Source organism: Lissotriton helveticus, chromosome 11, assembly GCF_964261635.1.
Source record: "Lissotriton helveticus chromosome 11, aLisHel1.1, whole genome shotgun sequence".
In the NCBI taxonomy this organism is placed as follows: domain Eukaryota; kingdom Metazoa; phylum Chordata; class Amphibia; order Caudata; family Salamandridae; genus Lissotriton; species Lissotriton helveticus.
In genome coordinates, this window is record NC_136072.1 from 356,148,669 (window position 1) to 356,175,797 (window position 27,129).

A 27,129-nucleotide genomic window follows, 5' to 3' on the forward strand; every position below is an offset into this window, starting at 1 on the left:
TAATATGCCCCTGAGGGTATAAAATAGATGGAGCTGCTGAGAATAAGAAATTAAATGAGAGGAGCATCGACATTTTTATTAAAGCTACCCTGACCGGAAGAGTCAGAGGGAGAGCCAACAGTTCTTTAATTTTACCTAAAAGAGGTCTATAATGTATATCCTACATCTCTCCAAAATCTTCTGTATGAAAAAAAAACAAAGTAATGTTTCCGCCGAGTATGGAAACACCTCTGAAATTTTGGCAGTCGATTTTCCATTGAACAATTACAGAGAATAACCTCCATCTCAGATTTATTAATTCTATTCCCTCCCATAAAGTTTGAAAGGTAGAAAACATTTCAGTTGCACTTGCCTGCACTGCTGTTTCGGGAGTTAATATTAGCACAATGCATCCACATATAGCTTGATTTTGACCATCTGGTGAAAGGGTACCTGAATCCTCTGTCACTCTGAATGGCTCGAGCTAAAGGCTTGATAAAAATTGACAAAGGATCGGTGAGAGGGGGCAGTCCCTCTGGTACCTTGAAAGACCTTGAATGCTCCGACTTCCGAAGCATTTAAGACCAATTCAGCGTCACCTTTGAAATACATCTTTTCTATAAAACCCGTAGTGTTGGCCGAAGATGCAAATCTCTCTAAAATATAAAAAAGTGTATTCCAGACCATGAGATCAAATGCTTTTTCTGAATCCAGCAAAAAGATTGCTGCAGGTGCCTGCTTCGAAGCCAGCACAACCAAGGCTCAATCAGCTAATTAGTGCTTGTGCAGAGCTGCCTCCCTGCAATAAAACCATTCTGGTCTGCATGAACCAGTTTAGGAGCTACCTTATTAATCCTGTTCCCAATCAACTTCATTATAATTTTGTAGTTGGAATGTAAAGGATCGTTGCCCTCCTTCAAGAAGCAAACCACATTCCAAAACTAAAATACAGCTGTGGTCCTCCTCCCTTTAGAATGACATTTGCCACTTCCAATAGATAAGGGTTTAATAATGCAGCAAATATTTAATAAAATTTGGAAGGGTACCCATTTGGACTACCATTTTTATCCGTGGTAAGATTTCCTCCACTTCCCCCAGATCTTGCATGGACAAAGGGCTATCCATAAACCTCTGACCTAAGTTTGACATCATTGCAATCCAGTTACAGCAAACAAATGGTGGAAGGAATGCGGACATTGCAAACATTCCACCCCAGTCAAAAAATCTGGGTTAAATCCATTGTTCTTTTGCCCACTACACCACCCAAGTTTGGAACCAGCCATATGCAAACCAGTCTTGACCCTGTGCCCCATGGGAACAGTCCAGACCAAACTGCCAGGCCACATCCTCCCTGGACCGGAAGCAACCATCCTGGGACCAGTTTCAGAGTATGTCACCCTTCTTCAGCCAGGCTAGCTTGAATCCAGTGGCAAAGTGAGCAAGGGACCCACGTCTGGGCATACCCATCACACTTAGGGCGAAAAGTGTTACAGCAAACAAATGATGGATGGAATGCTGACAATGCAAACATTCCACCCCAGTCAAAAAATCTGGGTTAAATCCATTGTTCTTTTGCCCACTACGCCACCCCAGTTTGGACCCAGCCATATGCAAATCAGTCTTGACCCGGTGCCCCATGGGAATAGTCCAGACCAAACTGCCAGGCCAGGTCCTCCCTGGAACGGAAACAAGCATCCTGGGACGGTTTCAGGGTATGCCACCATTCTTCAGCCAGGCTAGCTTGAATCCAATGGCACAGTGAGCAAGGGACCCACCTCTGGGCATACCCATCCCACTTAGGGCGAAAAGTGTTTCATCAAACAAATGATGGACGGAATGCTGACAATGCAAACATTCTCCCCCAGTCAAAAGATCTGGGTTAAATCCATTGTTCTTTTGCATACCAAGCCCTTAGGTTGGGCGAGTGGATTTGGAGTCTGCGCAGTGAGCAAGAGAGCAGGAGAGCAGGGAGACGCCGAGCAGGGAGATGCCGAGGCCGCCGCAGCTGCGGCAGAGCTCACGCCGAGCCCCAGCTTCACTTTTGCCGTCAGGTCCGGCATCGGGCCTCCTTACCGGGGGCAGTTGGATCGCGGTCCCGGTCGGCCGCGTTGTCCCGGTTAATCTAGCGGCGTGAACATCTGGAGGAGCCGAGGCAATGGCGAGGTGAGGTGAGGTGAACGCCGTCTCACCCAGTCTGTCCGCTTTCGGGGGTGGTAGCCGGGGTAAATCTCTGTGCGCCCTGTACTAAAGCCTTTACCAAGTCGAGGGATTCAGCGGCAGGGCAGCAGCAAGCCCCCCAGCAGCGGCAGCGGCAGTTGACAGGAGCAACGTTTCACAGCGGGGGTCCACAGCGGCAAGAGCAGTGGAAAGCACAACGAAGCACCTCTCCCTCCCGCAGCAAGCGTCCAAAGAGGCAGGAGAAGGGCTCTACAGTGAGGGGTCAGTAGCGGCATGAGCAATCACTTTATCATTTTCCATCATATCCAACGGCATGAACTGCGAAATAACCCCTATATCTCGCCGAGAGCGTCCATAGAGGGCCCCACAGGAGCGAGCCACCACACCCACCAGTGGAAGAAATCCTCTCGCCTGACGCGGGCGCACTAGCGGTAGGGGGTGCCATAACGACGGGTCCAGGAGCTCTCTAGTAGCGGCAGGAACCGCAGACCATTACACCGTCCAGCACCTCCTAGCAGTGGCAGAAACTGCAAGCAGCGGGAGCAACAGGTGCTGTGTAAGCAGCCTCTGCAGAGGCAAGAACAACAAAGCAGCAGCCCTGGCAGTGGCAGTGGCAGTGGCTGTGTCAGAGGCAAAAGAGAGAGCAAGCGTGAGCAGTAGACCATCATGAGATCAAGGAAAATTAGGGGGGCACCAGGCGCCAACCATCTGAAACCAGAAAAAGAGGGAGATGAAGGAGAGGATTTAATAAAGAACTTAATGGAGGATTTATCTGAGGGCAAATTAGATGCGGCAAAGCCAAGAGAAAGGGAGCAGGAATCGTTCCAGGAATCGATCCCGGAACAAGACAATAAACAGGACACGGGGGGCAAAACAGAACGGGATCAAATACAATCAAGCAACAAGACTCAGACCCCCATCTGGGCAACCGGCTCGCCTATTAAAACTAACAGCATAAGCAGCAAACGGGCTCTCATCACCGATTTCCTAAAAGTATGTCGCAGCTTATCCCCAGGGAAGCAAAAGATGCTTAAGGCAGCCAAGGAATCAAAGGAGGCAACGGAGGTAAAAGAAACCAAGGAGTCCAAGCACAGGGGGGGCATCTCAGATTCTAAGATACATAAGGACAAAGTTAGTAGGTCAATAAGCACTGAGGACACAGTGCACAAGGCCCTTAAGCTGTCCACAACAGAGGATGGAAGTTGCACTAACTCCGTCAAGAGCCCATTATTCGCCCATCATGGACCCCGCCAACAGGCTATTCAGGCCGTAGTACACAACGAACAGGAACCTAAACGGGAGTCAGCATCCACACCCAAACACCGGACCAGCCAAGCACAAATAAATCAACTAAAGCAGCAGCAAAATCAACGGCCTCAAACAATTCAAATAGCTCAACAAACCGCTTGGCAGCCTAGTGAAGACCGAAGCCAGGACGGTAACCTGGAGCTTGAGCGGGACAGTTATGACAGCTTCGACAGCCTGCACGCAACACTAATCAAACCAGTAGATTCACAACCTCACGTACCACTCGCCCAGTTCAGACTACCTCACGAAACTGAACCAGCCACCCCAGCCAACAACCCAGAACCCCAAAAATCACCCTCATCAGGACAAGGCATCAAGACACAAGAGGGACAATACTCCAAGAAACATCAAGAAAGTCCATCAACAGAACCTTTCTGGGACCAGCTACTCGGTACCATGAAGACAATAGGATCAGCAGCAACTTATCATGCCGATAAGCTGGACACCCAAGTTGAGCTACTAAACGCACTAGCTCTATATGTGCATGGAATAGATCAAAAACTACATGACTTAAATGCCATGATAACCAAGGTACAACAAGCACGGGACTTTACTTATTATACGTGCCATTGCCACCAAATAATTGATAAGCTTGCAACCGTCCCGACAATAATGTCCGAGCTGCTGGAGGTAGTAAGGGACACACAATTAAATCCCACAACCTCAAAGGAAGGAGAGCTTAAGGAGGTAGCCTGAACCAAAAAGGACACCCATACCATCAACATTTTATTATTTTTTTTTAAACTTTTTATTGAATATAAAGAACAAGAAAATAGAGAAACAAAAGAAAACAAGGCAATCCAGTACAAGCATGTCATCATGTGGTTTTGCGGGGGGGGGGGTACAAACGTAAAGCTAACAGTATCGCATTCAAAATATACTGTGGGATGGGGGGGAAGAGAAGGAGAACAGAAACAATCAATATTTTTATACTTCTGCGGAGGAAACATCAGGTTGGGAGGAAGACAAGTTGGTATCAAATTCCGAAAGGGGGGGGTACATATATCTCCACGGTACGCGTTCCATTGAGTCCAAATTTTCCCCCACTTGCCAGGTCTGCCCCGGGAGACATACACAGTCTTTTCACGGAACATGGACCAGTCCATGTTCTGTTGCCATGTCAGAACCGTAGGAGGCCCCTGAGCGCCCCAAAGCTGGGCAATGTCACGCTTGGCTATCATGTTACCCAGTGTCACCCATCGAAGCTGCGCTTGGGTACAATCATTCGGTTCCCAAACATTCAACAAGCATCTCCGCGCTTCAGGCTTCAACCGCACACCCATAACCTCACTCATTACATCATGCACGCGATTCCAATAGTGTAGTACAGCAGGGCATTCCCAAATGATATGTAGGAACGTGGCCACCATACCGCAACCACGTCTGCACAATCCATCCGCCGAGAATCCCATGCGCACCAGACGCGGACCAGTCACATATACCCTATGAAGAATTTTGAGCTGGACAAACCGAAGGCGTGCCGGAATAGCTACCTCCTTAGGAGAAGAGAGTGCAGCCTGCCAGTCCTCATCATCCAGCTCCAGACCATCACTAGTCCACAACTACCGAAGGCTATCCAATAGATCAATCCTAATATTGATTAACTTTTTATAAATGAGGGAGATCGTGCTATCAGGGACATGCCCATCCAGTATCCGATCCTCAAGCGGGGACGCTTCCGGAACATCCGAGCCCAGGGGGAAAACAGACAGGACTGCGTGTCGGACCTGCGCATATCTAAAGGATTCTCAATCATTCAGCCCATATTCAACTTTCATTTCATCAAACGACTTGATCCTACCCTTGATCCATACATCATCAACCTTGCTGATCCCAATCATGTCCCATCGATCGAACCCCTTCGACCGCCAGAGGGAGCCAAGTTTATCCGAGGCATAAAGCGGCGTGGCACGGGTCAACTTATCAGCCCAGCCTGTAGCAGCCGTGGCCCGATGCCACACCTGCACGACTATTTTAGCGGGCCCCGTAAGTGACCCGACGGTCAACTTCGCATACAGAGCCCTGTTGTAGTCACCACCGGGCAACAACCATTTGTCCATCGCAAAGGCCGGATTTGGCGAAGGAGTGTAGGTGCCATGATTGATGGCCCCCAGCTGAGAGGCCCAGTAGTAGCGACGGATGTCAGGGAGAGCGATGCCGCCATCGTACCACAGGAGTGTAAGCTTCGAAAGGGCAATGCGAGACCGGCCCCCCCATAGCAACTGCCTCTGGAGGCCCTCAATCTCCCGAAAATAGCTAGCCGGTACAACATCGAGCGTATTCTGAAGCGCATAGAGAAATCGGGGGAGCGACATCATCTTAAACAACGCTGCTCGTCCCAGAGGAGAGAGAGGAAGCCGACTCCACGTTCCAACATCCGCACGGAGGCGCTGGAGGGGAGGCAGCAAATTGCGTTTATATCGAAGTGCGGGGTCCAAGGTAATAAAGATCCCCAGATACCTAAAACCCTCCAGCGCCACCGAGATGGGACAGCCACGTGGCAAAAGTGGAGCGTCACCGGAAAGAACGTAAATACAGGATTTCGACCAGTTGATAACTAGACCGGAATTTTTATGAAAGGAAGTCAAAACATCAAAAAGGACGATTAACGACTTACGAGGTGACGTAAGGTACAAAAGTATATCGTCTGCGTACAGAGATATCCGATCCTCAAAGTCCGGGGACCATCTAATCCCCCTCAAGGACGGTTCCCACCTCAACCAAGCCGCCAGTGGTTCCAGAGCTAGGGCAAACAAGAGCGGGGACAAAGGACAACCCTGGCGTGTCCCCCTACCAAGAGCAAAGGGGGTCGAGGCCCGCCCATTCACCACCACCCTGGCTAAGGGGTCAGCATAGAGCAATTGCACCCAGCGAATAAAGGCAGGTCCAAAACCAAATTTACTGAGGACCGCCCAAAGATAAGGTCACTCAATCGTATCAAACGCCATGGTGGCGTCCAAGGACGCCAAGATGGCCGGCTCCCGCAGAGTCCCCGTTCTCGCGAGGACTCCATGCAGTCGCCGAAGGTTAAGTGCCGTGTTTCGGTGAGGTATAAAGCCGGACTGGTCCGGGTGAACCAGATCGCCTATAGCAGACACCAGACAATTAGCAAGGACTCTGGCTAGGATCTTAGGTTCAGCATTGATCAGGGAGATAGGTCTAAAGGATTCACAACGGTCACGCGGCTTACCCTCCTTATGGATAACTACTATGGAGGCCAGTCTCTGGTCAGGAGGAAGAAACCCCTCCTCCAGTGACTCCAAGAACATCGATTGGAGATACGGCGCCAGTACATCCGGACAGAGCTTATAAAGTTCAATGGGGAGCCCATTCGGGCCCGAGGCCCGCCCCGAGCGAATCGAGCGGATAGCGGTCGCAATCTCATCCGCAGTGGGCGGAGCTTCCAACAGATCCCTCTCTTGATCGGACAGGCATGGGAGCGAGATATGACGTAGAAGCAAGTGGGAGTCCCACTCCGGCCGATCGGACACCGAGGAGTACACCACCCGAAAATAGTCAGCAAAGCGCGTCACGATTCCAGCTGGATCAGTAACATCCACACCATTTTCATCCACCACAACAGGAACTACCCGACTCGCGCATTCTCTCCTATCCAACCAAGCCAGCAATTTCCCAGCCTTGTCACCCACATCATACAGCCGCCCCTGCCGTTCACGACCCATCTCTTTCGCAGCATCAGTCACCAGCGCTCTATATTCAAGCTGTTTCAGGTTTAGAAGGTGCAGCTTCTCAGGGAGACCCCAGAATCCAACTCCCCTTCAAGGGCGGAAACTTCAGACTCAAGACGGACAACCTCCTCCCGCCTACATCTCTTAACATGGCCAATCGATGAGAGGGCCTGGCCTCGAATTACAGTTTTGTACGCTTCCCATAGAGAAACAGAAGAGGTCACTGAACCAACGTTGTCAGCAAAGTAGTGATTGATCGCTGCAAGGAGTTCCTTCCTGATCTTAGGATCGCGAAGGTACCACGGGTTAATCGGGGCGAGACGACCCTCCGAACCCAGATGTGCGTTCACAACCAACCACAACGGGGAATGATCCGAGATACCCCTGGCTAGATGTTTAACCTCCCCTATAAGGGAAGCCTGAGAGGAGGGCATCAGTACATAATCAAGTCTCGAAAGGCTACCGTGGGCCCCAGAGTGGAAGGTATACTGGCGTTGCCCAGGATGATGTAAACACCAGCAATCAGCCAGCCCCAGCGCCTCCAGGATGTCCCCCAACCAGGATTGAGATTGTGCGATAACACGGGGAGGGTAGCGGTCAAACGTCCCAGACACTACCGAATTGAAATCCCCCCCAACCACCAGCAAACCTTCGGGGACCCCCAGAATCACTCTTCCCAGATCGGCATAAGTCGTAGTTTGGAGGCCCGGAGGTATATAGACCGAAAACATAGTGATCACCCTCCCCTCCCAGCGCCCAACAATGGCGGCGTACCGCCCTCTATCATCAAGTATAATATCGTCTACAGCGAGAAGGAGGGAGGTCCGAACCATAATACCCACCCCCTGGAGCCAGAAGTGAAACCTGAGTGTGCAATGAGACGATAGCCACGCCTATTCAGTGCATGGCACGTGTTGCCGAGCAGATGCGTCTCCTGAAGCAAAACCACATCCGGGAGACAAGCGTCGCAGCATCTGCAAAACCACCCCCCTCTTAATTCTATCACCCAACCCATTGACGTTCCAACACAGTATACGTAGTCCCCTATCCCCCATCCCACAGGCCACCCCAAGGCCCCCCCCACCCCCAACGCAACACGTAAATACAGAAGATCATCAGTACAGTGCCTTGAAGAAAACAGAGAAACAAAAATCGAAACCCCTCAACCCCCCAAAACATCATCATACCCCCCACCCCGCACCCCTGCGTAAGACTCAAGAGCCACCCCAACTTGCAGTGTGCCTGTCGCCCTAGTATACAACTAATCTACGAAAAGAACCCCAGAGGAGGAAGATTCACCCAACCCCCGCCCACACCCCGTTCTGACAACACAATAGCAAACAATAGTTGCGTAGCATCAAACCACTGCCGAAAGTCAACATGGCGGCCCGGGAGCTGAGTTCGCTCCTCATTCCTGCTCCACCGGGCCGTCCCCCGCACCACCGGAGTGATCAGGACGATTAAATTGTTCTCGAGGGGGCAGTGAGTCCAGCCAGTCGCTGGCTGCTCCAGGATGATCAAAGAAAAATGTTCTATCATTGTAGACCACACGCAGGCGAGCCGGGAAAAGCATGGCATATTTCATGTCTCTATCCCGCAGTCTCCTCTTCACCCCCTGAAATCCAAGGCGCTGCTTCTGGACCTGCTGGGTGAAGTCCGGGTAGAAGTTAACCGAAGCATTCTCATAAGCCGTAGGGCCCGATGTGCGGGAAGCCTGGAGAATCACGTCTCTGTCACGAAAGTTAAAGATCCGTGCAATGATAGGCCGCGGGGAAGCTCCAAGCTTAGGCGGGCCACCCGGGACACGGTGGGCCCGTTCTACTGCAAAAAACTTGCTAAGGCCTTTGGGCGCTAAGTGATTCAGGACAAGGTCCTCCACTAGTAGATCCACCGATGACGATTCCGTCGTCTCCGGTACCCCGACCAGTCGGACGTTGTTCCGTCGAGCGCGGCCTTCAAAATCATCCAGGCGTCGAGAGAGATAGTCACGGGCGGACCTCAGGTTACCAACTTCAGTCTGTAATTCGGAGACGTCGGTAATAAGGCTACATGTCTTCAGATCTAGGGATTTGACCTTCTCGTTAGTCTTCGCAAGGTCCGCCCTGGTCAGGGTGACATCTATGGCAACTGTGTCCAACTTATGGGTCAGGGCCTCGTACTGCTGTCCCAGCGTGGCCTTCATCCCATTAATGGCGCCCATGACGTCTTTCAACGACAGATCTCCATCCAACAGGGAGTCGTCCCCAAGGTTGGCAGGGGGTTTGCTCGGTCCACCCGGAGAGCCCTTAGTGAGGGTGTATCGATCCATGACGTTGGACTGCACAGAGCCTCCTCGAGCTGCCGGTCTAGTCTTACGTCTTTCTCCCTCGGGCTTGGTGGCCATTTTGGGTCGTGCGCCCCGAGGGGTACTCTGAGACCTAGTGAAAATGGCTACACTCGAAGTGCCCTCAGCAAGTCGGAGAATCGGCAAAGGCCAGCCACCAGTAAAGAAGCAGGGAAAACCAGGATCGCCAAGCACCTGCGGGCCAAGTGAGAGGATCAAATCACCTAGGCAACCAAGGCAGAGTCCATGAGGTGGAGGCACCGGAACCGAAACCGAAAGTTGGAGACCGGGCAGGGGAGAGTCACACGTGCCGTTGTTATTCAATTACCACCCGGCTGGCAGGGAAAGCAAGCCCGGGGCAGTACCATGGAGCAGGCCAAAAATGGTCAAAAGTCCATATTTCCGGCTCCCGGGAGCCTAGACGAAATGCGGAAACGAGGAAATGATCAGCAGGGTCACGACCACAAAAGCCCGTCGTCCAAATCAGGATAAGGTGCAGGATAACCGGTGGAGGTGGCGAGGGTCCGGGAGCTCTGAGCTCACGCGACCATCTTGGGTGCGCGCTAAGCTCCTCCTCAACATCAACATTAAACTATCAAAAGAGGGAAACAATTTGCCAATCACAGAGAAAGACTGGGAACGAACAAAGGAACACCCCCAATTAGAAAGCTCAACACCACACGCGAATCAAAATTTACCACCAAACGAGCTGTTACAAAGCAAGGAACAAGGAATTCTGGCAAAACCCCTTTCAAAACGGGAACGCAAACGCTTGAGGAAAGCAAGGAAAAGCAAAAAAAACAAAGTTACACCACAGACCTCGCCGACACCAATCCAGAAAAGATCGGAGGAAAATAATGACAGCGGCAGTAACCCACCCAGCATGATGGATCATAAAAACTCGGCATTAAAAGAATCCGTAGTCACAATAAACCACGACGGCAAAAACAAAGCAAAAAACGGAAACTTGTCAACTAACAAAATTTATGACATATTTAAGTCGTCGGCCGAGAAGGAAAAAGACAAAGAAAAAAACAAAGAACTGGTAAAGCCAGTCCTAACGCAAACATCTAAGAGCCAAATTACAAAGGAAAAAGTAATTATGGAGCAGGATACAGCAACAAGTGGGGAAGGTGAAAGGCAGATAAGAAATTATAATAATGAAACGCAAAACAATTCAAAATCCCAAAGCACAATAGTGTGGTTCTGACAATTCTGGACTCATGTGATCACTCTGGACTCGAGAATTAAAACTCTCCGAAACTCGACGAATTTGGTATCAAAAGACCGAGAATGACGAACACACCTTGCATAAATATTTTCAGCATATTCGAGTAACGATTTCACCTCGAAATCGTCATTTGCGTTCTGAACCCTTGACTTCCATTTATGTGTTGCCCTTTACATAGGCCTTAATCCTGCTGAATTCAATTCCACAAGGACACATACTCCTTAATCGACTTTCCTATGACCTATGCAAGTTAGAACCATTGCCCCAGGCTGAACTCGTTAGGTCAGTTCCCCTCCCAGTGGCCGAACAAGATAGCATCAAGGTTCAACAAACCATAAAACCATTTCAGCGCGCACACCTGCCGTATCTTGCTTCCATCTGTCTCTACTCTTCTTGCATCGCTTATTTTATGATGGGGAGGTGCCCGTTTTTATTGGGGGCCCACCGATATCTGATGAAATGTTGGGCCTTGCCGATGATTTGTTGTGGGCAGCATGACGTGAAATATGTACATGTCATCATGACTCTGCTTTTCCTTTGTAACAAGAAATGTTAATAAGTATACTGCAAATTCGAAGAATGTTTGCCTGAAGCTGAATATTCTGTATAAAGAGAGAAGCCTGACTTTGTAAATTGAAGCAGTCTCCTGAGAACATACTTCCCGTGTGTTGTACTTCTAGGACACCTGTTACCTTGGTTGCAGCCAATAAAATCGATCCTTGACTTCACCTAGAAGACTCCGAGTTTCTGTGGTCTGAATCAGGAAGAACCCGAGGTCTCTGGGTGTACCCTGACACCGCTGGGTTACCGGTTCTGTGCCGGTTCTTAAAAACCCAGTACCTCAGCTGGCGCCCAACGTGGGGCGATTCCAGTGGTACCAGTCAGCCAGAGGTTCGTGAGGAGCTTTGTGTGAAAATTCCGGAGGACGGCCAACCACCTCATCGACCCCTGCATGTCGACGTGGTCCGAAGGTCTTTGCTGCGAGGTTCCCCACTTCCCGACGGCTACGAAGGACTGCTGCCCTAGCTATCGCCCTGATTTGGACCCTTGAAGTTTGGTAGAGCGAAACACTAAGACGAGTCTTCTGGTGACGTCATCGATATTTCAATTAAGTATAAGTGGAGCGTCTCCCAGTCCTTAGTTGGTTTTGATTTGGTACTTGCAAGCACCAAAACCAAGGGACTCGTGTATTCACGAGAAATATCGGTAATCGATAATCCTTTGAAGTTTGGAACTAGACTAGTGAGCGAAAATGCCTGGTCTTAGACTTAGAAAATTGTTTTGTCTTGGTTATAATAATAGGGACTCCCGATTGGAGGACTCGTGTCCGGTTCCTCCAGTTGGAACTCCAACTTATGAGTTGTACGTGAAGCATGGAGTAGGCCCCATTACATATAATGAAGTATGGATCAAATACACCAGAAAAGATGGTGTTTTAAAACGGCCCCAACACGGTAGTTTTGACACCGAAATCTTAGATAATCTTGAAGTTAAACTTTTCAAAAAGAAAGCCCGGCCGGCAATGTTCGACTCTTTCCGCCTATGGCGTAAAGAAGCCAAACAGAAGGAAATCAAATTAGCTAAGAAAAATAAGAGAGAAGGAGGACTTTCAGTAATGCAAGCTGCTATGCAGTATAAAGACAATGAAGAAGAACAGAAGAGTGAGCAGTTGCACAGGCAACGTAAAATGGCAATAGATAAATGTTATCCAGTTTTGCCGACTCCTAAGCAAGATGCAGCGAAAGAACGCGAAAAAGATCCATTAATGTCGCATTTATTAAGTTTGCCACCCCCTATGCACAAAATGCTACAGCACCGCCGCAACCTTTAGTTGCGCAACCTATAATAGCATTGCCTCCTATTTCTCCACAGCACCCACCAGCTACTCTTCAGCTGGCTTCTGCTCCTTTTGTGCAGCCTTCTCAAAGCACACCCATCACCTCTGTTTTACCTATGCTTTCTACCACTTCGCCTAGTGCACCTTCTGTTTCTCCTAATGACCCCTCTGCTATTGCTTCTGACCCTGCCTTGTCTCACCCAGTTTTTCCACCCGTTCTTCCTTCAGTTTCACCTTCCATTCGGCAGAAAATGGCCAGCACTGTCACTAACCTTTTCTCGCCTCTTTTCGGGTCGCCTACCACGACCCCTAACATGGGACGCAGACAGTTGCGAAGTCGACTGCCTGACTATCAAGAGAGAGACTCACTGAATCGTTTAGCAAGGAAATGGGTTATGGACACGGTAAAATATGATGTACAGTCTGTCATGGAAGTCTTCCATCAATGGGAAGCACCGACGCAGAGATATGTCTTCGAACAAATGTGCGTCTTTCTTTGTGAGGATTTGGAAGACAATGATCTAGAATGCAACCCGCAAGAATTGTGTTGTGTGCGGTATAAGTTCGGAGAGGGTATGATTGTAGGTCCAGATGTCGAGAAATCGATTGAAATATTGTTATCATATCGAAGTAAGGGGAGCGCTTCTGGGTCACAATCTGAGTCTGGTACGTCTAGTAGGAAAAAGGCGTGACAACACCCCATGAGAGAAGTTCCCCCACAATGGAGAGAGGGCAACACAACTGTTGACCCCCCTATTCTGCCACACTTTCAGCGTGTATGGGTACATGTCCCATGGAAACGGGCTGAAGTTTTAGCACTCAAACAGACATTACCTGATCCGCGTAAAAATCCTGCAGGGTACAAAGAGTTGTCACAGACGGCTGGATCATGTATAATGAATTTAGCCGATATCGATATGCTATTTGGGAATGTAGTTCCACAGCCTATATGGGGAAAAATTCGTCATGTAGATCATGATCAGGAATTAGGTGACTCATGGGCTAATATTGCTGCTACAGATGCCCGACAAATTGGTGGTGCTAAGCCTGAGCCTTTGATAGCAGAACTCCCTGGTAAAATAGTTGATTATATGAAAACGATAATGCTTGCAATACGTGTAAATTGGGATAAGTTGTCTGCATGCAAGCAGAAGAAAGAAGAAACAGTCTCAGATTTCTTCACCAGGTTTGAAGAAACATTTGTCGACCACAGCGGTCAAGATATGACCACGGAGGGTGGTCAGCGTTTATTTGTCGATAAGTTCGTGCACAATCTACTTCCGGAATTGTGTCAAAAAGTTAAAGGATTCAGAAAGTTCTTGGGCTGTGTCATCTTCAGCGCGGATATTAGCTACTGCGCAATATTATGAAAATAGAGACAAGGATGAGAAAGATAGAGTAGAAAAGAAGACTAAGGAATTAAAAACGAAGGTTTTGTTGCAGCAAGCATATCCGCCGCGCGGTGGCGGTAGTCAAAATAATAATAATAATCAGAATTACTATCAGAATAATTTTCAGCACCCTCAACAGTATCATAGGAACTCGCAAAGAGTCGAGTACACTCAGCCACGTGTCCTTGTAGGCCCCAACCAGTGTTCATATTGCAAAGAAGAGGGTCATTTCAAGTATAGTTGTCCTATTTTGTTACAACGTGCAAATGGTGCTTCTGGTGTAAGAGGTCGTGGTGTTCAGCAAGCGCCTAGAGGTAGAGGACGTGCAAACGTCCCCCAGAACACACGCCCCCTTCCACCACAAAATTCTATGAATAGGTTTGATCAGCAGAACAACGCATCTGACAGGACAGCTCAATACTATGTTGATGATTATTATACAGAAGATGAGTATTTGGAGGGTAACGATTGCTAGGACAGCCATAGACAAAGAGAGGGAGTTGTTTCAGTTCCAGTAGATCAGAGTGGACCATACGTTGAGGTGATTACATCAGGTGTGTCAGAGCCTTTTCTGTTGGATACTGGTGCTAGAAAGAGTTCTATTATGCACTCCAAACTCCCTGACGCACCTTTGTCTGGCGAAATGAACGTTTCTGTAGGTTTTTCTGGCGCCCCAGTTAGAAATCCGATTTCTGACCCTTTGTCTCTTTCTGTTGGTCCTTGCGAATTCTAAGCACCCCTCATTCTGACAACAGGTTGTGGTGAAAACTTGCTAGGATTGGATTTGCTAAAACGATTATATGCGACTTTGTACTGTTCTCCTTCAGGAGTACAACTTACTCTAGGTAGAAAAGTGGTTTCTCCCATGTATTTGTCGAGGGATAAGCTTCCAGCAGAATTGTCGTTTCTTCCAGATATTCTTTGGGCCTCCGGTCCTAATGACGTGGGTCTTTTAGAAATTCCACCCTATGTGGTAACATTGAAAGCCAATGTTCAAATGCCACGAATTCCACAATATAGGATATCTAGTGAGGGTGAAAAAGCTTTGCTAGCGATCGTTTACGAATTGATTGAAAAAGATGTGATTGAAGAAACACGAGGCAGCGTTTGCAATAGTCCTGTTCTGCCTGTTTTAAAACGAACTGATCCCTCTCAGCCACCTGTGTACAGATTTGTGATTGATCTCAAAGAAGTGAATAAAATAGTTGTGCCACAATTTCCAGTTGTCCCCGACATTACCACATTATTGACTATGATCCCAGCATCTGCCTCTTGGTTCTCGGTGATTGACCTGAAGAATGCTTTCTTCAGCATCCCGATTGCTGAGGAGAGCACGGATATTTTTTCCTTCAGTTTAGGAGGTCGCAGTTTCCGCTTTAAACGCGCTCCTCAGGGCTACTGTGAAAGTCCATCAATATACAGTCAAGCTCTAAAAACACAGCTTGATTGAACTACCTTTACTTACCTGCCGCCACCGCCGAGAGTCACACCACGCCAGCAGTCCACTCAAGGAAGCCGCCCACCGCCGAGAGTCACACCGGGTACAGCAAACCGCGCCGCCGCTCCGGGAGAACCACAACTCCCGGCAGGCATCGCGGCGGCGCGACGGAGTGACGCGGAACGCGCCAGCAGGGCGCAGGGCGCAGCGACAGCCCGTTAAAGGGAGCAGGAGACCCGTGTCGCGGGACGCGAGCGGGACGCCCGGGGCGAAGCCCGGGCAAAGGGCGGGCCCTCTTAGGCCCTCAGAGGCCCGAGGAGCCTGGCCTGGGCCAGACACTTTGCCCGGCTGCAAGTAGCCAAAGGACATCGAGACTGCATAACTGTAAGTTGGCTAAATATTGCTATAACATACCCATGTGAGTCCCTGAGTCCCTTCTCGCACCGAGATTAGTACTGGGTATTGGCCGTAAGCATTATCTGCTGTATAGTGGGTTATTTAGTGGGCTTGTCATGAACCATCCAAGAGACCAGAAGCATGGCAGCCGCTGGGGCAAAGAAACTAACTGGTACCTTAGACGATTTTATAATACGCACAAATGCGCTTATTGATGAAGGGATCATACTGATGGACAGAAGGGTGTCCCAAGATTTAGCCATGGCAAAGCGTTCCTCTCTGGGCCACATTGCACAAGCTTGCACACCTAACAGTGTATCCGCTCCAAAAACACTCGTAATGGTACATAAGGACCAGGGTTGTGACTTACCAGCATCGCAGGAAGGCTTGGAGGCAACCCCAAATCTTTCCTTGTTGCTGGAAAACGGCCTGGCTGTAACTGAGAATGAACATACAGCTAGTACCCTAATTGAAAGGGGGAGGAAGGAGGGGGCTATCCCTAAACAAAAGATTATTAAACAACAGCCCATTAAAATGACCACTCGAAATGGGAAAAAAGCCCAGGCTAGCAAAATCCATGACCCTATTCAGTTGGCTCCGATTCCTTTGAATGTGAGCACCAACCTAGATGCTCACCCCATTATTAATGACACCGTAGGTGGGCCACGGGTAAGCGTGGGCATAACACTAAGTCTGCCAGATGAAACCATCTTGGATAGTAGCTTGGAGGAGATCCTGGAACAAAGTGGGGTAGTTGATAATCAAGCTGGAGGGGACGAGGACAGTAGTAGCCTAAGCATGGGTAATAATAACATCTATGCTATGCTAAAAACTCTTTTAGAACCTATCGAGGTGAGGCTACGCTGTCTGGAAAGAATACTGTCTAACATCCATAAAGATATTAGTGCACCTAGCTTCAATCCGAACAATAAAGTTCCACAAAAAAACCCAACTATGAACAGACCACCCATAGCTGCTAAAAGCGATGTTACCACTAATCCACCTCCAAAATCCATCACTAATCCGCCCCCAATACCTACACCATCATCTAAAAACTCAACCTCAACTGATAAAGTAGTGCCACCCACACAAACCCCCAAGGATAAAGTTAATGTTGAAAAAAGGGAGACACGTAGAAACATACATTTACCGCCAGAAGCCTCACCATATGTTGTGGTCCTTACCGGAGTCCCCCAACTTGACAATAAATCAAATGAAAATAATGGGGGACTTGTAAATAAAACAATACATTGGTTAAATGATAACTACCCTCTCCCACCAGCCTTTAAAAGCAACATCCTTATGGTCGAAAGGGCTCCTTGGGTGGGGTATAATAATAATAAAAAAAGGACGCTTGGTGACTGTGTGGTGATAACATTTGAAAATCCCCGCACTGCAGAATTTATTACATCGAGGCCCCCAAGAAATTATGGGTTGTCTATTGTGGCTAGGTCATTATCCTATTTTTACCCTGAGGGTGAACAACCAGATAATAGGTGGAGCTGGACCAGGGACAAACGACACCTTGGTGGTAATACTGGTCAGGCTTCTGCTAATAACTACCACAACACACAGTGGAATGGGAGGCATGAAGATGGTTGGAACACTGTGAAACATAAAGGGAGGGCTCCTTATTTTAATCCACAAGGTTATGACCCAGGATGGACAGGCAAAATGCAATTTCCTCCGTTTTTCCCGTGTTACAACCGGTTTGACTGCTTGGAAGCAGTGGACTGACTCCCTAAGTTCAAGGAAGATGACCGGCTGCTTAACAATCCTGTGGGTTTGGGTTCTATAAGTTGTCTGGGGTCTGAGGAAACTAAGTTCAAGGAAGATGAACGGCCGCTTAACAATCCTGTGGGTTTGGGTTCTATAAGTTGTCTGGGGTCTGAGGAAACCCCAGAAATACAGGTGGGGGATGAGTCTATACAAGGGAGCCTGGTCAGAAGACTAGGGAATACTGTAGATATCTCACCTGTAGGAAAAGATTACTGTAAGGTGCTCTTTTGGAACGTGGCCGGGTTAAAACAAAAGTTTACCAACCCAACCTGGGGTGAGGCCATTACCGACGTGGGAATATTAGCCCTTCAAGAAACTTGGGCCACCACGCCGATACATCTTAATGGCTATAAAACTTACTTTACCCCGGTGGTGGGTGGGGTATACGGGAGACCTAAGGGGGGGTTGATTGTATACATATCTAATCTCCTGGGATACGATAAAATCTCCTTTTCCCCTGGATCCAGTTACTATCAAAAAATAGTGATATACACAAGGAAGGGTCCTAAGGTGGTTCTTTTCAATTTTTATAATAACTGTCCAGATAGCATGATTAAGGACGTACTTGACACTCTAACTTCAGAAATGCAAGACGAATTCGATAAGAGCAAGAGGGCTGAAGTTATGTTATTATGGGGGGGGTGATTTTAATTGTACTCTCTGCAAAAAGGGCCAAAAGGGTATTTGTGGTTTAATGCTGGAACAAGATGTCAATTTGACGCATTTTGAACATACCCTACTAGGCGATTCATTAAATGAGATGATTTTTAACTTTAATTTTGGATTTTCTAATGAGTTAGCACACCAGACTACGACATTTGTCCCAACTTTTGTTGGGCGGGGTGCCTCATCTATTATTGATTTTAGTTTATGTACACTTAGCTCCGCGAGCAGATTGATTAGTGCAAACATCATGGACTTACCACTGAGTGATCATCTGCCACAAGTATTAAAAATGGAGAACCTATTTGTCGTAGAGGACATTAGAGAATGTCCGAACCAAATGGTTCAGGACGTGAGGTTGGGTGCCCAAAATGGCTACAACCTTAAATGGAGCAGATTGGTCCCGGATGATTTCCAGTATAAAATATTGAGTAAATGCATGAGTAGTTTCTCGATCTGCCTAGATGTACACGCAGAGAACCGTGATATAATAACACATTTTAATATCATCTCTAGTACAATTAAGGAAGCTTTGTGGGTTGAAAGGAAAAATTCCCTAAAGTCCAATAGGAAATGGTTTGATAGGAATTGCACCAGAGCCTTAACAAAGCTCAGACATGCAATTCATAAAAGACCACGGGACGTAATCCTAATTAGAATTGCAAGGAAGAACTATAATTCAGCATTGAAGGATAGGAAGGCCTCGATAAAAAGAGAGGCTTGGGACAATCTATGCGCTGCCTCTAATTCAAAGGATCCGGCTGCTTTTTGGAGGGTTATTAATACCCCCCTTCTACATGAACAAAAAGCACGCATGGAAATTGCAATCACAGAAGATGAGTGGGTGGCTCATTTTTCCTCCCTTTATAAGGTTGTGGAACCAACCCCTGAAACAGGCCAGGATGTGGGGTTGCTAAATTTAGATACATCGAGAACTTTAATTGTAACCCTTCCTGAAGTTATAGCAAGCTTGAAGGCGACCAAGGGGGGCAAGGCAGCAGGACCAGACGGTATACCAGCCGACCTCTATAAGGCTAACACCGAGTTATGGGGGCCACTGTTGGTTCAGCTTTTTAATGCCGCTCTGGAAAATAGCCTAGTTCCTACCTGGTTTACTTCGGTAATAGTCCCAATCTTTAAGAAAGGGGATAGGCTAAGTTGTACTTGCTATAGGCCAATTTCCTTATTGGACTCTTCTATAAAAATTTTGGGGAGAGTGATTTTAGCCAAATTGCAAAGCTGGGCTGAGGATAATGGGGTTTTAAGTGATTTCCAATTTGGGTTTCAAAAGGGTTTAGGGACTATAGAGCAAGGTCTGAATTTATTCACCTTGCAACAGAAGTATATAAAGGTTAAAAAACAACATCTATACCTCACCTTTGTTGATTTAACATCAGCTTTCGACTGTGTGTCACACACTAAATTATGGTCAATTATGGCCGAATTGGGGGTAGACAATGCCATTATATGCTTCTTGAGAGAGCTCTATTCCGGGGCCACTGCTAGTGTCAGATACGGGAATAATGGCGAATGCAGCCGACAATTTGGGATTGGTCGGGGTGTGCGCCAAGGGTGTGTCCTAGCCCCCTTCCTATTTTTACTATATATAAATGGAATGGAGAAGCACCTCGTACGGGAGGGCAGAGACATGCCTATGGTGAGAGGTAGGCCTGTCCCTGCACTGATGTACGCTGATGATGCTGTTCTGATGGCACGCACACCAATGGCCTTACAAACTTTGGTTACAGCCTTTAACACTTTTATGCTTGGTTTAGATTTGAAAATCAACTGTTCTAAAACCTTATCCATGTACTGTGGGCCTAGAACAAACAAGCACCTGAAGCCAATCTTTGTAAACTCCAACCCCTTAGAAAGGACCCCTACTTTCCCTTACCTGGGGATATTGTTCCATGAAAGTGGCTCATGGACTACAGCAATCCATGCTAGATCTTTGTTATTTTCTAAGACCATTATGGCCCTAAAATGCTTTATGAAAAAATTAGGTAAAAAACCCATAAAGGAGATCTTAACTGTTTATAATGCGACCTGTATATCTGTAGTCACCTATGGTGCAGGATTATGGGGGTATTCAAATATTAGTGCGATTCAGATCATGGAAAATAAGTTTTTATGCCACATTCTGTCCGTACCCCAAAGTACCGCAACGATGATATGCCATGCTGAATTGGGAACACCTTATGTTACCGATATTATTAAAATTCAGCCAGTCCTTCTTTGGCCTAGGGTTTGGACAAATGATGAATGTGTTGTCAATCGGGCTATTTTAGAGGATATCATGGCATTGGACAATATCAGTGATTTTAAATGGATAGGCTACGTTAGAAACTTTCTTGAAAAAATAAGTTGCCTCCAATACTTTGAGGACCCACAATCAATGGAATATATCTCCAGAAGAGATTTGAAAAATCTGTGTATGGCGTACCTCAGGGAAAATAGACTTATTGAAGAGGCGAGAAAAAAGACTGTTTCCGTCCACCAGGGGATTCTATGTGGAGAAAAATTGCAGCCATATCTTTCATTGCACATGTCCAATCATGAACGTTACCTTTTGACCCGTTTTAGATTGAATATTGTATTTAGGACATTATCGTTCCCCGTGATGAATTGTTGGTCGAAGGATTTATGTCTTTGTCCATGTGATGATGTATCCCAACAATCCGATATACACATATTATTCTTCTGTAAATTTTATACTCTTCCTCGAAAGAAACTTATCATCCCTATCCTCAAGGATTTAAATGTATATAGATGTCGCCTAGCGTTTACAGAGTGCCAGAAAATGGAAACTGTTTTTATGGTTGCCTCAATTGCAGAATTTTTAAAATTAGTTTTTAAATGTCGTAAATCAATTTATACAGACTGATTGTTTTTATTGTATATATGAACCTAATTTTGATGTTTTCCTTTTTTGTGATTTTAAAAAAAAGTTTACTCTACCTCTTGTAAATTGTACCTTTCATGCTACTTTCATGGTTATTTTGTTTTTAACCGAATAAAGTAATTTTGAATCAGTCAAGCTCTAAAAACACAGCTTGATACGATTGTTTTACCTAAAGGTGCTACCCTTGTGCAGTATGTGGATGATTTGCTCATTGCTGCAGATACTGAGGAAGTCTGTAAAAAGGCAACGCTGTCATTATTGCGCCATCTGTGTGATTTGCATCATAAGGTGTCACTCTCCAAACTACAATATTGCCGACAAGAAGTGACCTACTTAGGTCACCTCTTATCGAAGGAGGGAAGGAAACTGACCCCAGAAAGAATTCAGGCAATAGCGAAATTGAGTGTGCCAAGAACACAGAAAGAAGTGCGTGCTTTCTTGGGCATTACATCGTACTGTAGACAGTGGATTCCAAATTTTTCGTTATTGGCCAAACCTTTGGTGGCATTAACGTGTAAAAATACGCCCAATCCTGTTCCTTGGTCTGAAGAGTGTCAGAAAAGTTTTCTCGAATTGCGCACAGCATTATGTTCGGCTCCTGTGTTAGGTACCCCCGACTACAGTAAACCTTTCACATTATATGTCCACGAGAAAGAGGGCTGTGCATTGTCTGTGTTGACTCAGTTGTTTGGAGGTAGGCAGCGTCCATGTGCCTATTTTTCATCGACTTTGGATCTGGTAGCTAAAGCATTGCCAAGTTGTTTAAGAGCCACAGCGGCAGCAGCTGTTTCTATTCGACAGTCTGCGGGCCTAGTAATGAATAATACACTAGTCGTGATGGTCCCACATGCAGTAGACACATTGTTAAATAGAACCAAAACACAGCACTTAACTAGTGCTCGATTGTCCAGTTACGAATTGACACTATTAGCGAGTCATGTGCACATAAAAAGGTGCAGTACTTTGAATTTAGCCACATTGTTGCCAATTGCAGGGGAATCAGATGTTTCAGAACAGCACAATTGTTTTCTTAGAACAGAGGAAGAGACGAAAGGGAGAGTAGATTTATCCGATACTCCTCTTGCTGAATGTGATGGTACATTATGGGTGGATGGTTCATGCTTCAAGCTCCCGAATGGTGACACGACTGCAGCATATGCTGTCACAACTTTGCATACAATTGTTGAGGCTGCACGTGTCCCACATAATTCAGCTCAAGCAGCAGAATTAATTGCGCTCACGAGAGCATGTGTGTTGTCTAAAGGAATGAAAGTGACTCTCTATACCGACAGCCAGTATGCATTTGGAGTGGCTCACAGTTTTGGACGATTGTGGAGAGAACGTGGGTTCCTGACTTCGCATGGAGCTAAGATTCAGCATGGTCAGTTGGTGAATGAGCTTCTTGAATCGCTGCCCCTGCCCCTGCAAGTGGCGATTGTGAAATGTAGTGCTCACAAGAAGGTGACTGATGATGTTGGTCGTGGAAATGCATTTGCTGATGAGACCGCGAAAGAAACGGCAAAGAATTTAATGAGGCGAATGTATGTTGCAGGCCCTGCAGGATGGACTGGTGATGTTGGAATGTGAGAAGACACGATAGAGAGTGTTAAGTCCATCCAAGCTGAGGCCACAGAGAAAGAGTTGAGCACGTGGAGAGAAAGTTTGGGTAGAATGGATATAAATGGTTGTTGGATTGGATTGACAGAGCATCAGAGATGGTTGTTACACGATGCATATGTACCTGCAGTGGTTACAATGGCTCATGGGATGGCTCATATCGGCGCGAAAGGGATTTGCGAGTTGGTGGCTCCTGTATGGCAAAATTCAGGAATTCCCAAGTGTGCAGAGAATGTCGTCAAGAATTGCATGGTATGTCTGAAGCACAATCCTGGTAGGGGAACCCCAACTCCAGCTGGTCATTTTGCACCTCCTACGTATCCGTTCGAGGTTTTGCAGCTAGATTTCATCCACATGGAGAGGTGCAACAACTTAAAATACGTACTCGTTGTTGTCTGTGCCTTCTCAAAATGGGTAGAAGCCTATCCCCTAAAAGACAATACTGCCCTGTCCACAGCGAAAGCCCTTGTAAAAGAGTTCTTCCCCAGATTCGGAATGCCTAGAATGGTCTGGTCTGACAACGGGAGTGAATTCGTGCGTCGTGTGATGAAAAGAGTGTGTGAAGGGCTAGGTATTCGGCAAAAGTTCCACGCTGCAAACCACCCCCAATCAGCTGGATTAGTAGAATGTTACAATGGCACTTTAAAACTCAAACTGGCCAAAATCCAAGTGAGCACAGGTCTTAAATGGCTTGATGCTCTACCCTTAGCACTCCTGTCCACCAGAATGACTGTGCATTCACGAGTGAAACTCAGCCCCTACGAGGTCGTTTTTGGCCGGCCAGCCAACATATGGGGAGTGCCTAGACCCACCAAATTTAGTGAGCTTGAACTCTCTGTTTTGCTCGATTATCTGTACGAATTGACGGCTAAATTGCGTGTTTTGTATCAACAGGTTCACGACACCCTGCCTCCGGTCTCTGAAACTCCAGGCCACACCATTGAGCCTGGATCCTGGGTGCTGGTCAGAAATTTTCAACAGACGAAGAACGACCAACCCAGGTGGACCGGACCGCACCTCGTCCTTCTTTCCACAAGGTCAGCCGTTCGGGTGGAGGGAAAGGCCAACTGGGTCCACGGGACCCATTGCAAGAAAATACCTTTCCCTCTGCCTTATGACCAGTGGGTCCAGAAGGGTGTCGCTGACCCAGAACATAACACCGTGCCACATGTCACACCTTTCAGTGATGCACACCTAGAAGGAACTGACTTTACACATGAAAACGAAAACATTTTGCACAGGGCTGTGCCGTCATACAATCGATTGAACACTACAGAGTCTGAAGTTTTGTTCCAGGATCAGACAATACCTGGGAGACAGCGATATAATTTGAGACCAAGAAAAACGAACCAATAAAAGAAACTTCTTTTGCAATTCAAGACCAAGATCTATGAACTAATAAATATATCATTTTTTCCTCCCTAGTATTTTTTTTTGAAAGTGCAGCTCTCCCATCTAAGAAACTTGCTCATTTTTGTTTTTCGAACCGCCATCCGGGTTCCGCTGCTAGGGCCGCGGTTGATTAAAGTCTTTGGGGTGCAGCTGACGACGTTAGGTCGGTAGTTCTGGTTGGTCCAAGGGAGTTGCCCTAGACTGACAGAAGCATCCCTTAGCAGAGGCAACCTCCCACCGCGGGCAGCACTTTAGAGAGGATGGAGTTTCCCGATGTGAAGAGACCTGCCAAGCGAACGAAATTTATGAACAAATTGTGCAACGTGGTGACAAAGAAAAGTTTTATAATATTGTGCATTTTTATGCTATTCAGTGTAATGGTATTTTTAATAAGTTATGTTTTATTCTCTTTTCGTGTGACACTTACACCCACTGCATCACCCACACCTCCTCCTACTGTTTCCTCCCATTCTTTCCACCCCCTTCCTGAACACGAATCAGCTAGGAGATTAGAATTTATTAATAACTCCTTTGTTCAGCTTTTACACCAGCACCAACTGGTAATGAACACAACTAACTGTTGGGTTTGTGGCCTCATGCCTCACACTACTGACAAAGGTATCCCTTATCTAGTCCTGCCTTTCAGCCATAATGGTTCTGTGTGGGCATTCAGAACAATGTTCATATACGCACGTGAAGTCCAACCCCTACGTTCTGTAAAAGATAACCTCAAGACTAGCACCCTAGTCAAAGGCATAGTTGACATGATTAAGGGAGAAATTTCTTATGAAAATACCCCGGAAGATGAGATATTCGCATATATAGGTTGGAACGTGACCGGATATGGAGCTACTATAAGTGAGAAACAGCAAACTAAGAGATCGTCCCCGATTTGGATTGTACCCCATCAGGGTAACCTATGTCTGCAAGGTATTGGCAGGAATCCCAGGGCTCAGTTAGGGAAGAGTGTCTGTACTGAGACGTATGCTTTTGGATCTCAGACTTCCCCTGCGTTTTTAGCAGCTAAGGGTACCTATTTCATCTGCCATGATAGAGCCTATACATGGTTGCCCCCTGACTTTTCGGGCTCATGTTTTGTTTCCTTCCTGTTGCCTCCCACCTACACAGCAGCGGCAGATTACCACAAGACAAGGGTAGTTAGAGGTGTCTTGAGTAAAGAAGACACTGCAGGTCAAGAATTTGGGGACTTTGCAAAGGGTTTTCTGCTGTTCTGGGGATCCATGGCTAACAGCAGGAACATAAGGCAACTGACAAGGGTGGTTGAATCCACCGTGATTGCAACTGCTGGTGCCCTTGGTAACCTGACTGCTGAGCTCCAGTCGGATCGTCTTATGACCCTTCAGAACAGGGTCGCATTAGATGTCATACTTGCAGACTGAGGTGGGGTATGCAGATTGATCCAATCTAGTTGCTGTATTTTCATCCCTGATAACGCTCCAACAGTGTACCAGGCCATCTCCAAACTACATAAGATTTCCGAATCTATTCATGTGGATAAAGGAGATTGGTCATTAATGGGATGGTTCTGGGAACTGATATCTGCCTGGGGATGGAAAATTCTAATGGTCATTGGGATGGTCTTAGCCATTCTTTTCCTGTTCTGTCTGTGCATACAGTGTGCTCCTGCAATATGTGGCCTCTGTGTTACATCATGTGTAAGGAAGCCTGTGTCAAGGGATGAACTAAGTACTAGAATGATGTTACAGCAACATCTCAATGACTTTAGGAATATAGATCTGGACTCAGATTAGCATGAGGATAGATTAATTGCCTATGTAAGGGCAAAAGGAGGGTTTGTGGTTCTGACAATTCTGGACTCATGTGATCACTCTGGACTCGAGAATTAAAACTCTCCGAAACTCGACGAATTTGGTATCAAAAGACCGAGAATGACGAACACACCTTGCATAAATATTTTCAGCATATTCGAGTAACGATTTCACCTCGAAATCGTCATTTGCGTTCTGAACCCTTGACTTCCATTTATGTGTTGCCCTTTACATAGGCCTTAATCCTGCTGAATTCAATTCCACAAGGACACATACTCCTTAATCGACTTTCCTATGAACTATGCAAGTTAGAACCATTGCCCCAGGCCGAACTCGTTAGGTCAGTTCCCCTCCCAGTGGCCGAACAAGATAGCATCAAGGTTCAACAAACCATAAAACCATTTCAGCGCGCACACCTGCCGTATCTTGCTTCCATCTGTCTCTACTCTTCTTGCTTCGCTTACTTTATGATGGGTAGGTGCCCGTTTTTATTGGGGGCCCACCGATATCTGATGAAATGTTGGGCCTTGCCGATGATTTGTTGTGGGCAGCACGACGTGAAATATGTACATGTCATCATGACTCTGCTTTTCCTTTGTAACAAGAAATGTTAATAAGTATACTGCAAATTCGAAGAATGTTTGCCTGAAGCTGAATATTCTGTATAAAGAGAGAAGCCTGACTTTGTAAATTGAAGCAGTCTCCTGAGAACATACTTCCCGTGTGTTGTACTTCTAGGACACCTGTTACCTTGGTTGCAGCCAATAAAATCGATCCTTGACTTCACCTAGAAGACTCCGAGTTTCTGTGGTCTGAATCAGGAAGAACCCGAGGTCTCTGGGTGTACCCTGACACCGCTGGGTTACCGGTTATGTGCCGGTTCTTCAAAACCCAGTACCTCAGCAGAGCATATTGGAAAGATACAACAAGACCAAATTAAATTAGTCCAGCCCAGCAAAATACATCGACAAGACCCAATAGAATTAACATTAGGGACTCTGACCGATTATAACAAAAAACAATTGCCCACGCCCCAAAGTCAGATAGAACTGATTCCACATTATAAATCGAGAGGAGCCCACGACATTCTAGATCGAAGTACAATTATAAAGCTACTCAAAACCTTGCCAGCTCTAAACCATATAACATCCAGTGATTTGGTAAGAATAGAATTCAAATCTATAACTAGCCAAACAGGAGTTGAAAAAACAATAGC

General features: G+C 46.8%; 1 protein-coding gene across 1 annotated transcript in view; it reads right to left on the minus strand.

Annotated features, from left to right (window-relative positions):
* Positions 1 to 27,129, minus strand: part of LOC144791115 (galactose-3-O-sulfotransferase 2-like) — a 469,770-nt gene that overhangs the window by 316,351 nt on the left and 126,290 nt on the right. The gene's annotated exons all lie outside the window — the stretch shown is intronic.